Source organism: Papaver somniferum, chromosome 10 (assembly GCF_003573695.1).
Source record: "Papaver somniferum cultivar HN1 chromosome 10, ASM357369v1, whole genome shotgun sequence".
NCBI classification, from domain to species: Eukaryota; Viridiplantae; Streptophyta; class Magnoliopsida; order Ranunculales; family Papaveraceae; genus Papaver; species Papaver somniferum.
In genome coordinates this window covers 50509235-50522541 of record NC_039367.1, presented here as the reverse complement: position 1 = coordinate 50522541, position 13307 = coordinate 50509235, and the positions used below count along the sequence as shown (strand labels likewise).

General features: G+C 37.2%; 1 pseudogene; it reads right to left on the bottom strand.

The window, feature by feature from the left end:
* Nucleotides 1-6080: 6080 nt before the first annotated feature.
* Nucleotides 6081-6180, bottom strand: LOC113319949 (annotated as a pseudogene).
* Between the last annotated feature and the right edge of the window lie 7127 nt (nt 6181-13307).

Here is a 13307-nt window from a genome sequence, read left to right as displayed (position 1 = left end):
ATGTAATGTTTAAGTGTGGGGGAGTGGGTTATTATCCATATTTTTGCAAAAATAAAAATAAAAAAAAAATCAATTGCATAATATCTCTGTTTTGCTTGAGGACTAGAAAAATATAATAAATTGCATAATATCCCAGCAGCCACACCACAAAAACTTGGAAGGCTCAGAAACCTACAATAATAATACTGCAAGTGCACAGTGTCTAACTAGGAGAACAATGGCAAGTACAGGTCGTTCCCACAAGAAGTTTGAAATACTTCTACTAACTAATACCAAGAATCAACAAATCAATAAGGTGATGTTTAACGATTTTTCAGGAGTTTGGAACAAAATGATATAATATAAAAATGGGTTATTAAGGTTTTCGGTTTACACCAATTAATTATGCAAACTCTACTAATCTTTAAAAATATACTCCATGATTTTATTTTCAATACTGTTTCTCCGCTATAGTTTTCTTCGCTTCATGGATAGTGATTCTAAAGCATTACCTATCAATCCTTGCATACCACGTCTAGAGATTTAACCGAAGCACGAAATATCAATTCAAAAGCATAAATAATCAAGAAAATCACATAAACGATTAAACACCAAGCTTTGTGAAGAAAAACTATTAATCAGTCAAATCATTATTAAGCATATATCAATGTAGAGTTTTCACAATTAATTGGTTTCTACCTAAACCCTAACAAACAATCTAGCAAATCATGGAGAAAATAAAATCAAAACAGCAAAACCCTCTTCTCTATAAACGGCCGTAGCCGCGCCTCCTCGTTTCTCAAATAGTCACCCCCTTCTTATACACCTTCCTTTTCTTTTATTTCATTAATCAAACTATCAAAATAAATTATTCTATGAAATATCTCGCATGCAAGTTGATGTCGTCATCAGTATCTTTCTCCAAATAGTATTGCCACCTCGTTCTTCCAATGAAATAATAAACTCCCCTTATTTCCAAAATCTCCCAAATGAAGAAAGAGTTATTTTATTTCCAAAATAGTCATGTGTAAATATTCCTCAATTATTCTTCACATGACAAATAAATTATCTTTCTCGGTGGAATATATTTGTAATAAAGTAAGAAAGATAAAATAGTTCACATTTTCAGTTTCCATGTGCCAACCCCACTTTGATTTCAATTCCTTTGTTGCGTTTCTGCCTCGCCTCTGAAACAATTCTATCCTGCTGATATATATGGAGATACCATGCCAGCTACATTTTGTCATTTTTTGTCATTATGGTTGCTGATATATGGAAATACCAGGCCAACCCATTTCATCATTGTGGTTACTGATATATGGAAATACCATGCCAACCCGGCTGCTGATACATGGAAATACCAGGCCAGCATAATAAGTGCTGCTGATATATAGAAATACGAGGCCGACATAATAAGTGTTGCTGATATATGGAGATACCAGGCAAGCATAATAAGTGTTGATGATATAGAAATACCAGGCCAGCATAGTAAATGCTGCTGATATATAGAAATACCAGGCCAGCATAATAAGCTGTTGATACATGAAAATACCAGGCCAGCATAATAAGTGCTGCTGATATATAGAAATACCAGGCCAGCATATTTCATCATTGTGGTTGCTGATATATGGACGTACCAGGCCAACCACATTTTGCCATTTTCGTCGAAACACCATTAAGTCTCACATTTTGCTGTTTATTCGTTGGATGATCGAATTCACTTGTACTTTCTACAAAGGCACTAAAATAGTATTAGTAACTAAAATATTTTATCCTAGCTAATATAAATATGGGTATAAAATGTAGCATTTACATGCTTATCATTACTCTGAATCCATGGTTGAATTCGCGGTTGATCCTATGGATTGATAATAAATAATTGCTCATTTTATTACTCAGTTTCATGAATCATTCTCCGCTGAATTTCATGAATTAGTAATAATTATTCGACAATCGGGCATCTGGACTATCACTGAGTAAGCCCCATAAAATGGTGCAAGTGTACTCAACAATGATGCCCAAACGAGCATTCTAAAATATGGACAAACGGGGAATCTTACACAAAACAGGAGAGAGAAAATAATAATATTAAAATAATAAAGAGGCGCCCATGGACCGGGCCCACCGGCCGCCCGTCCATGCCCTAGACGTGGCCGGTCCCATGCCTCTTCCATTATTTTTTCTTATTTTATTATTTTCATGAACTCATGAAAACTCCTTCATTCTAGCAACTTTCCTTGTTTGAGCAAAACTCACATTTTTTCCATATTTTCATGGTCTCATGAAAAAATAATTATACAAAATTGGGAAAGGTGTCGCGGGATCGGGCAACCTAGCCGGCCGGCCATGCCCTGGCTGTGGCCGGTCCCACACCCTGCAATCCCTTATCTTTCATGATTATTATTTCCCTAATCTCATGAAATTCCTCCGTTTCAACAAAAATCATGGTTTCTCCATAGTTTCACGGTTTCATGAGAAATAATTATATAAAATATGGAAAGGTGTCGCGGGACCGGGCAACCTAGCCGGTCGGCCATGCCCTGGCCGTAGCCGGTCCCAGACCTTGCAATCCCTTATCTTTCATAATTATTATTTCCCTAATCTCATGAAACTCCTCCGTTTCAACAAAAATCATGGTTTCTTCATATTTTCTCAAATATTGCTCAAACCATGAAAAAGCCAAAAAGTCAAACGGTCACATGATCGACTAGGCTACTCACAAAAATATTGAAATAATATTATTTTAATATTACAAAAATATTGATGGAACGAGCAAAGTTCTACTTGCTCATTCGAGCAAAATCAACAATTTCAGTTGATAGACACATTTTTATGTCTAAATTGTCTCGATTCTATATATTGATAGTGCTCATTTTTGTACTTATTATGGTGTTTTATGTGTGTGTAGGTATTTTTGTCCAATAAACATTTTTGGAAAAATCGGCTCGAAAAGTTGTCGAAAAGCGCACCCGGAGGAAACTTGCTATTCGGAATCTCACTATGGATAAGGGGTACCCAAATTACTAAGGGGCACCCTCAGGACACCCCAAACGCACCTGCTATCGGCACCCCTACTCTGGATAGGGGGAGACCTTTCTCTTCTCCATATTTTTGGCCGGAAAAACTGAATTCAAATTCAGTTTTGCAACGGAACATTCTGGCGAGATTCTAATCGAGTTTTAGGCTGAATTCGTGTTTGTTGTGGATTGGGATTACCCTGTTTTGGTCAAACATGGAAGGTATGAGCTGTAGAATCGAAAAAACAGGGTCAGAAATCGAGTTTATACAAAACAAAGGCTTGGAGTTTCATGGGACTTGTGAGATTTTATGGATCTGATTTGGAGTGATTCAACTGCATATTCGTGTTGGGATGGAATTCTTAGAGCATAACAGGGGATGTATGTTTATCAAATACGAAGGAATAGGGATGAATTCTTGGATTGAACAAAACAGAGGAGGTGCATTATTATCGGGAATTTTCTTGGTTCTATACATGGGGATTACGTGCAGACAAGGGTAGAAGATCTTCTGTATATTTAATGCCATCATTGGGAGATTCTTGGACGTCAGATTTAATTTGTAAGACGCGTAGAGAAGATTTAGAAAAGGAAATATCCGAGACTTGCGGTGAAGGAAAGAGAGGGATTGAATCGAGTTATTTTTGGGTTTGTTGCCTATATATAGGTTGGTTGCAGGTCATAGAAGGGTTACGCATACTTTGGGGAAGTTTAGAAACAGAACAGAGCTAAGAAAAATTCACACAGAAGAATAGCTGAGTTGCAGTCGAGAGGAAGAAGAAGAACAGAGAACCGTCACCTTTACTTTCAAACTGTAACAATTTGCCAACAACTATTACTGTTAGTATTTCTTTGTAACACTGCTTTCTGTAACAGGGTTATGTAACAATTAAATCTGTTACAAACACGCTGCTTCATACCTTCTTCTCTATTCAATCAACTTTTGAGCAACAAACATGTATTTTAGCAAGTGATTAATATGAGGAGCTAAACCCCATTGTTGAGGCGATAGAGGAAGCTATTTTTCCAACAAGAAGTGGTATATTCTATTTCATCTATTTATTGCAATTATGATTATGATTATTTGCCTTGAGCTATAATTGAATATGATTTTTACTTGAGTGATTGTGATCTATTTTGATGAAGTATGCTTAGTTTATAGACTTTTGATGCTTCATACTTGATATTTACAATTATTGCTTTTGAAAATATATTTGTTGCAATGTTTTAGAATCAAATTGAATGAGAAAATTGCATAAATATAAAGATTGGATTAAATCACTTTGAACTTGAAAAAAATAGTGGAATCTTAGCCTCAGTTGTCTTTTAATATTGATATCAACTTTGTAGTGTTTGCTATAATTATTAGTGAGTTTTCTATTTTAGTTTTAGAATTTAAGTCTATATTTTATCCTTCGCAAGTCTGAGAATCGAACCACTTTTACCACTATCTATAAACCACATCAATTTTTGGCGCCGCCGACGCGGATTTGCTTTTAGGGTTTTAGACTTATTTTTTTTATTTTTTAGTTTTTATTATTTTTGTTCTTTTTTACGTTTTGGGTATTTATCTTTTGTCTACAGGTTTGGATCATAAAGAAATTGAGCCAAGGAGTTTGGTGATTTCGTAAAGACTGGATCTTAAAGCATAAAGACTTGGAGCGAAAGATTAAAGCGAAAAGAACGGAAAAGAAGACATTTCTTTAGTTATTTTATTTTTAGGGTTTTGTTTATTTTTTTATTATTAAAAAAAAAACTGTATTAGGTTTATTATTTGTAATTTTTCTTTTTTTTGGACACTTTGGACTTTAAACTTTGGGACATTATTTTTAAACCCTACGGAAGGGTAGTTTAAATATAAACTGTGTGCAGAGAAGGACGGCGATTACGATATCGCCTCGGCCCCTCGGGTTCGTACATGACATAGGAGTCGTGGCCCGAGTCGACTTCACGGTTCCCCCGTCTGGAACGGGAGGTAAGATTCTAAACACCCGCGAATCCCTGTCAGCGGGTTTACTGTATTCCTTCGGTTGCATATATGCTGAGGACTTGAAAACGGATGCTTTAATTTCCTAGTAAAGGGCAAGGACTGGCCATACAAGATAAGGGTTCGGATTTCATCACCGTTCTCTTCTTGCCCGCCTTAGGAAAACGAAACCAAACGCGAACCTAAGCCTAAAATTTTGACTAGAACGAGACCTATAGGGTAACGAGCTTAATAGGAAAGTCGTTCGAAAAATATTGGTTACTCTTTTGAGCATACTTGAAGTTCATGATGGTTTCTGTGAGTTGAATGCGTGACTGCGCCGCCTTGTACCGGTGAGGCCTTGGGTATCAAAGATCCATCGGCTTCCCTCGCCTCTATTCAACTTACTTTGACTCGGATTGATTCCAGAGGGGTTTGCTCAGATTGTAACGAGTTCCTTTTCGAAAGAATAGAAGCTGGTCTAGAAACAATCTAAGTGGAGCCATCATGCTTTTTGTTTGCTAGAAATCAATAGGTTTGATTTGGTTGAGTCACCTTGTTGTGTGATTGCATAGAATTCCACCTTATTCTTTTGCATGCCTGAACGTAAAAGAGACGCCCTAGGTAGATTTGTTAAAGAGAAACCTAATAGTTCTAAGCGTCTCGATTACCTCAATTTAGAAAGCCCGATTCTTGAAATTCGTTTTTGAACGTCCGTTTGAGGAGAAAATCCCTGATATTCCAATAGTGCCAGAAATGGCAACTTTGAAAGCTTTGTTGAACCCTACTAGGACTACTCGTCCCTCGTGTATCAGGTTATCTGAAACTGAAGAAAATTATGAACTTAAGCCTGGAACCTTACAGTTGCTCCCAATATTTTTAGGGAAAGAAAATGAAAACCCCTATTTCCATGTTAGGGACTTTGAGGAAATTTGTAGTACCCTAAAAATTAGAAACCTTGATGATGATGCTTTGAAACTCAGGTTATTCCCCTTTTCCTTGAAAGATAAAGCCAAATCGTGGCTATATAGTTTGGCTTCCGGATCAATTGAAACATATGAACAACTTACATCTGCCTTTTTGAACAAGTTTTTCCCTAGGCAAAACATCGTCTATTAGGACGCAAATCTGCACATTTTCTCAACAGGAGGGAGAATCCTTGTATAGGTATTTGGAAAGGTTCAATGATCTATTAGCCCAATGTCCTCATCATGGTTTAGAAAAGGTTAGGTTAGTTCAGATCCTTTATGAGGGTTTAGATTATCCCACTACAACCACAGTAGAATCTATGTGTACAGGTGGGTTTGAAAACCAAACAGTTGATGATGCGATGACATATTTGCATGAAATCGCCGAAAAGACCCAACAATGGGAAAGTAATAGGGGACCCCAGAAAACAATTCTTCTAGGCAGAGGAAACATTAATAGGGTAGAAGAAACTTTGAATCAGATGCCAAAATTGCTGCTATAGCGAAAAGGTTAGAAGCTTTAGAAGTGGGTCACACTAGTGGTAGATTAGAGCCTTTTTGGGAAGGCCAGAATAATGAAGAGCAAGCCAATGCTCTCTATAATAACACTAGATTCGATAACCGTCAGAAGTTTGACCCATATTCAGAAACCTATAATCCTGGTTGGAGAAACCATCCGAACCTTTCATGGTCTAAAGGCCAGAGTCAAGGTCAGTTTAGTAATTCTAATGCTTCCCAAGGTTTTGGTTCAGATAAGAACCCTTCAGGTCAGTTTCAGAACTCTTCAGAGAATAGAATGACGAGCTTAGAGGAATCTCTTAGTATATTAAGAAAGATCCAGGATATGTTAGCACAGAGCCAGGACATGTTAGTAAAGAGCCAAGTTAGTTTTCAACAGGAAACCAAGCAGAACTTTCAAACTAATGCTCAGACTCTTGCTAAGTTAGAACTTCAAGTCGGCAAAATAGCTAAGACCTTAAGTGAGAGAGATAACAGAAGGTTCCCTAGTCAGACTAATCCCAATCCTAGAGGAGTTCATGAAGTAGGTGCAAAACCATCGAATTAATTGAATGCTGTTAGAACCCTTAGGAGTGGTAGAGTAGTATACAATCAGGTAACCATGCCCGATAGTGAGCATATTGTAGTTCACCCATCAGGACCAACCATAGCTGATGAGACGGATAAAGTTTCTGATGATGTCAATTCGGTTCCTGAGAGGCTCTATTTTATGCCTAGAGCCCCATTTCCACAGCTATTAGTACCAACAAAGAGTGAATCCAACTTTAATGACATAATGGAGGTTTTTAGGAAAGTTACCATAAACCTTCGGTTACTAGAAGAAATTAGGCAACCTCCAGCTTATTCCAAGTTTCTTAAGGATATGTGTACGCGAAAGCGAAAGCTTAGTGTCCCTAAAAAAGCCTTTTTAGCTAGTCATGTAAGTTCGATCATTCAGAACCCCACAACTCCTAAATATAAAGACCCAGGTGCACCTACCATTACTTGTACGATAGGAAAACACAGGGTACACAAAGCTTTACTTGACTTAGGAGCCAGTGTGAACTTACTCCCATACCATGTGTACTTAAAGCTATGTCTCGGTGAATTAAAACCTACCAAGATAACATTTTAGTTAGCTGATAGGTCTGTCAAGATTCCTCGTGGTGTGATAGAAGATGTTCTTATTGAGGTCGACAAGTTTATTTATCCTGTGGATTTCGTGGTCTTAGATACCCAACCTGTCCCTGACCCAGAGAACCAGATACCTGTGATTTTAGGTCGCCCATTTTTAGCTACGTCTAATGCGATCATAAATTGTCGAAATGGTATTATGAATCTATCTTTTGGTAATATGACTATTGAGTTGAATATTTTTAATGTCAGTAAGATACATTCTGAGCTAGATGACACGTGCATTGAAGAGGTGAACATGATAGGAACCTTAATTCAGGAGTCATTACCAAACCTCATAACGGAAGATCCATTAGAGAGTTGTCTAGCCCACTTTAACATGGATTTCGACGAAGATAGCAACATTGAACAAGTGAATGCTATGTTGGATTCTATTCCTATGTTAGATACAGATAAATGGAAAGATAGGTTCGAACCATTACTAGCTTTTGAGTCTACCTTAATCCCTTGTTTAGAAGAGCCTCCTAAGTTGGACCTTAAATCTGCATTTTTAGGGCCATCTAAGACTTTGCCTGTGATTATAGCATCCAATCAGGAAAGCAAGCCAGAAATCGTGCTTCAAGATAATAAGGAAACTCTAGGGTTGACCATACAGGATATGAAACATATAAGTCCTACAACTAGTATACCTCAAAAGAATTTAGAGGATGAACCACCTGATTATAAATCAGAGAAAGAAATTGACCTTTTTCAGAAACCTAATGGTCTAGAAATTAGGAATATTGTGACTAGTCTATCTAGAAACACCCAAAATTCTAAGTTTGGGGGTAGTGATCGTCAATTGTCTCTAACTTTGGACTCGATCCTAGTGCATATGAGGTATCACTTGAGTCTATTCAGACTCCTCAACCCGATCCTCCTGATACTGTCCAGGAGGAAATCCAGCTATTAAAGTCCCGTTTTTCGGATGAATCTGTTTTTCAAGACACTCATATGAAGCCCAATTGGGTGCCCCAAATAAATCCAGTTGTCTTGCAAGAAACTTTCAATGAGGTTGTGCTCCTTATGTTATTTTTTCTGATCATATGCAGTTGTTTCATATTAGTGGCAGTTTTATTTGGTTTTGATGACCCACAGTTATTTCGACTACTGATATATGATTTGCAAGGTAACTAGCCATTTTATGAAACTTGATGTCTGGCTGAAGACTTTAAACTTAGCACTTCTTGGGAGGTAACCCAATCTCATGCAACAAGGTAATATCTTTCCTTAACTCTTTTGCTTCAATGGTAACAGTTTCTCCTTGTTCATCCTTTTAATTTCATCTTTACAACACTGAGGAAAATATTAGATTTAAGTTTGGGGGTATGGGAGAAACTTTTTAGTTGCATTAATAAACTCCAGAGCCTAGAAATTTATGCATATTAAGGATAGCACTAACTAATCTAAGTGGATGGAAGCATTTTGGTTGTAGGAGTTGAGGAACCAATCTGATTAGATGGCAACATCTAAAGAGTCTATTCATAAAAGCACAGAGCTCAGTTGTTAGAACTAACATGATAGTTTCACCATATCTCGTTGAGTCCTTTTCGCTTCTTTTTGATGTTGTTTTGTTTTTAAACTATGTTTCTCTAAGTGATTAGGTGGGGCTCACGATTCAAGTTGTTACCAATGCTAGGGTGAATTAGAGTGATTGAGATACCAAAAAAAAAAAAAAGAGAAACAAAAAGGGAAGAAATTGAGACTAGACCATTTGACCAAAAGGAATAAATTCAATAAAGTCGACCACTGGTACCCTTGTATATGCAAGTTGTGTTGACCTAGACTTAGGTTATCGACCACTAGTACCCTTGTATATGCCAGTGTGTTGATATTAGTCAGACTAGTATCCCAATACATTAGGATAGGTTCATTTTGGCGGAGGCCTTCAGACAGATATGAGAAACGCCATTCACTTAGTAAACATCAAAACCATCTATATTTTTCTCTATATCCATCTTCTTGATCTATCCATGTGATTAGTTTTAACTTCGGATATTGATGTCCATAGTGCGACTATCTGAGTAGAGCTCTGTCACTTATATATGAATTTTAGTATGCTTGAGTGCAAACTCGTGTACAACAATTGGAATTTCGCATCAGGGTACTTCCTCTTGTAGTCAATAAGTATGCCAACCAAGGAGATTCTTTAGTGCTTTCCAAGGTTCTGCGTAGATATCTAGGATCTGGAGTATAAAGGTTTTGTGGGTATACCTATGGTAAGCCCTCCCGAGATTATAACTCGGCCACTAGGGGCACATAGGGGTTTAAAGGCTTATTGCATATGCTAAATGCAATCGACGATGCCTGCATCAGTGAGTTAGGATTTTATTTTTCAATTTTATCTTTGCTCGAGGACTAGCAAATAATAGGTTTGGGGGTATTTGATAGACACATTTTTGTGTCTAAATTGTCTCGATTCTATAGATTGATAGTGCTCATTTTTGTACTTATTGTGGTGTTTTATGTGTGTGTAGGTATTTTTGTCCAATAAACATTTTTGGAAAAATCGGCTCGAAAAGTTGTCGAAAAGCGCACCAGGAGGACACTTGTTATTCGGACTCTCACTATGGATAAGGGGTACCCGAATTACTAAGGGGCACCCTCAGGACACCCCAAAGGCACCTGCTATCGGCACCCCTACTCTGGATAGGGGGCGACCTTTCTCTTCTCCAGATTTTTGGCGGGAAAAACTGAATTCAAATTCAGTTTTGGAGCGGAACATTCTGGCGAGATTCTGATCGAGTTTTAGGATGAATTCGTGTTTGATGTGGATTGGGATTACCCTGTTTTGGTCAAACAGGGAAGGTATGAGCTGTAGAATCGAAAAAACAGGGTCAGAAATCGAGTTTATACAAAACAAAGGCTTGGAGTTTCACGGGACTTGTGAGATTTTATGGATCTGATTTGGAGTGATTCAACTGCATATTCGTGTTGGGATGGACTTCTTAGAGCATAACAGGGGATGTATGTTTATCAAATACGAAGGAATAGGGATGAATTCTTGGATTGAACAAAACAGAGGAGGAGCATTATTATCGGGAATTTTCTTGGTTCTATACATGGGGATTACGTGCAGATAAGGGTAGAGATCTTCTGTATATTTAATGCCATCATTGGGAGATTCTTGGACGTCAGATTTAATTTGTAAGACGCGTAGAGAAGATTTAGAAAAGGAAATATCCGAGACTTGCTGTGAAGGAAAGAGAGGGATTGAATCGAGTTATTTTTGGGTTTGTTGCCTATATATAGGTTGGTTGCAGGTCATAGAAGGGTTACGCATACTTTGGGGAAATTTAGAAATAGAACAGAGCTAAGAAAAATTCACAGAGAAGAATAGCCGAGTTGCAGTCGAGAGGAAGAAGAAGAACAGAGAACCGTCACCTTTTCTTTCAAACTGTAACAATTTGCCAACAACTATTACTGTTAGTATTTCTTTGTAACACTGCTTTCTGTAACAGTGGGTTATGTAACAATTAAATCTGTTACAAACACGCTGCTTCATACCTTCTTCTCTATTCAATCAACTTTTGAGCAACAAACATGTATTTTTAGCAAGTGATTAATATGAGGAGCTAAACCCCATTGTTGAGGCGATAGAGGAAGCTATTTTTCCAACAAGAAGTGGTATATTCTATTTCATCTATTTATTGCAATTATGATTATGATTATTTGCCTTGAGCTATAATTGAATATGATTTTTACTTGAGTGATTGTGATCTATTTTGATGAAGTATGCTTAGTTTATAGACTTTTGATGCTTCATACTTGATATTTACAATTATTGCTTTTGAAAATCTATTTGTTGCAATGTTTTAGAATCAAATTGAATGATAAAATTGCATAAGTATAAAGATTGGATTAAATCACTTTGAACTTGAAAAAATAGTGGAATCTTAGCCTCAGTTGTCTTTTAATATTGATATCAACTTTGTAGTGTTTGCTATAATTATTAGTGAGTTTTTTATTTTAGATTTAGAATTTAAGTCTATATTTTATCCTTCGCAAGTCTGAGAATCGAACCACTTTTACCACTATCTATAAACCACATCAATTTTTTGGCGCCGCCGACGCGGATTTGCTTTTTAGGGTTTTAGACTTATTTTTCTTTTATTTTGTTAGTTTTTTATTATTTTTGTTCTTTTTACGTTTCTGGGTATTTATCTTTTGTCTACAGGCTTTGGATCATAAAGAAAATTGAGCCAAGGAGTTTGGTGATTTCGTAAAGACTGGATCTTAAAGCATAAAGACTTGGAGCGAAAGATTAAAGCGAAAAGAACGGAAAAGAAGACAGTTTATTTTAGTTATTTTATTTCTTAGGGTTTTGTTTATCTTTCCTTATTATTAAAAAAAAAATTGTATTAGGTTTATCATTTTTGTAATTTTTCTTTTCTTTTTGGACACTTTGGACTTTAAACTTTGGGACATTATTTTTAAACCCTACGGAAGGGTAGTTTAAATATAAACTGTGTGCAGAGAAGGATGGCGATTACGATATCGCCTCGGCCCCTCGGGTTCGTACATGACATAGGAGTCGTGTCCCGAGTCGACTAAAACCGATTCATCCCCCGTCTGGAACGGGAGGTAAGATTCTAAACACCCGCGAATCTCCTGTCAGCGGGTTTACTGTATTCCTTCGGTTGCATATATGTTGAGGACTTGAAAACGGATGCTTTAATTTCCTAGTAAAGGGCAAGGACTGACCATACAAGATAAGGGTTCGGATTTCATCACCGTTCTCTTCTTGCCCGCCTTAGGAAAACGAAACCAAACGCGAACCTAAGCCTAAAATTTTGACTAGAACGAGACCTATAGGGTAACGAGCTTAATAGGAAAGTCGTTCGAAGAATATTGGCTACTCTTTTGAGCATACTTCGAAGTTCATGATGGTTTCTGTGAGTTGAATGCGTGACTGCGCCGCCTTGCATTTCTGGTGAGGCCTTGGGTATCAAAGATCCATCGGGCTTCCCTCGCCTCTATTCAACTTACTTTGACTCGGATTGAATCCAGAGGGGTTTGCTCAGATTGTAACGAGTTCCTTTTCGAAAGAATAGAAGCTGGTCTAGAAAAAATCTAAGTGGAGCCATCATGCTTTTTGTTTGCTAGAAATCAATAGGTTTGATTTGGTTGAGTCAACCTTGTTGTGTGATTGCATAGAATTCTCCACCTTATTCTTTTGCATGCCTAAACGTAAAAGAGACGCCCTAGGTAGATTTGTTAAAGAGAAACCTAATAGTTCTAAGCATCTCGATTACCTCAATTTAGAAAGCCCGATCCTTGAAAATTCAGTTTTTGAACGTCCGTTTGAGGAGAAAATCCCTGATATTCCAATAGTGCCAGAAATGGCAACTTTGAAAGATTTGTTGAACCCTACTAGGACTACTCGTCCCTCGTGTATCAGGTTATCTGAAACTGAAGAAAATTATGAACTTAAGCCTGGAACCTTACAGTTGCTCCCAATATTTTTAGGGAAAGAAAATGAAAACCCCTATTTCCATGTTAGGGACTTTGAGGAAATTCGTAGTACCCTAAAAATTAGAAACCTTGATGATGATGCTTTGAAACTCAGGTTATTCCCCTTTTCCTTGAAAGATAAAGCCAAATCGTGGCTATATAGTTTGGCTTCCGGATTAATTGAAACATATGAACAACTTACATCTGCCTTTTTGAAAAAGTTTTTCCCTAGGAACAAAACATCGTCTATTA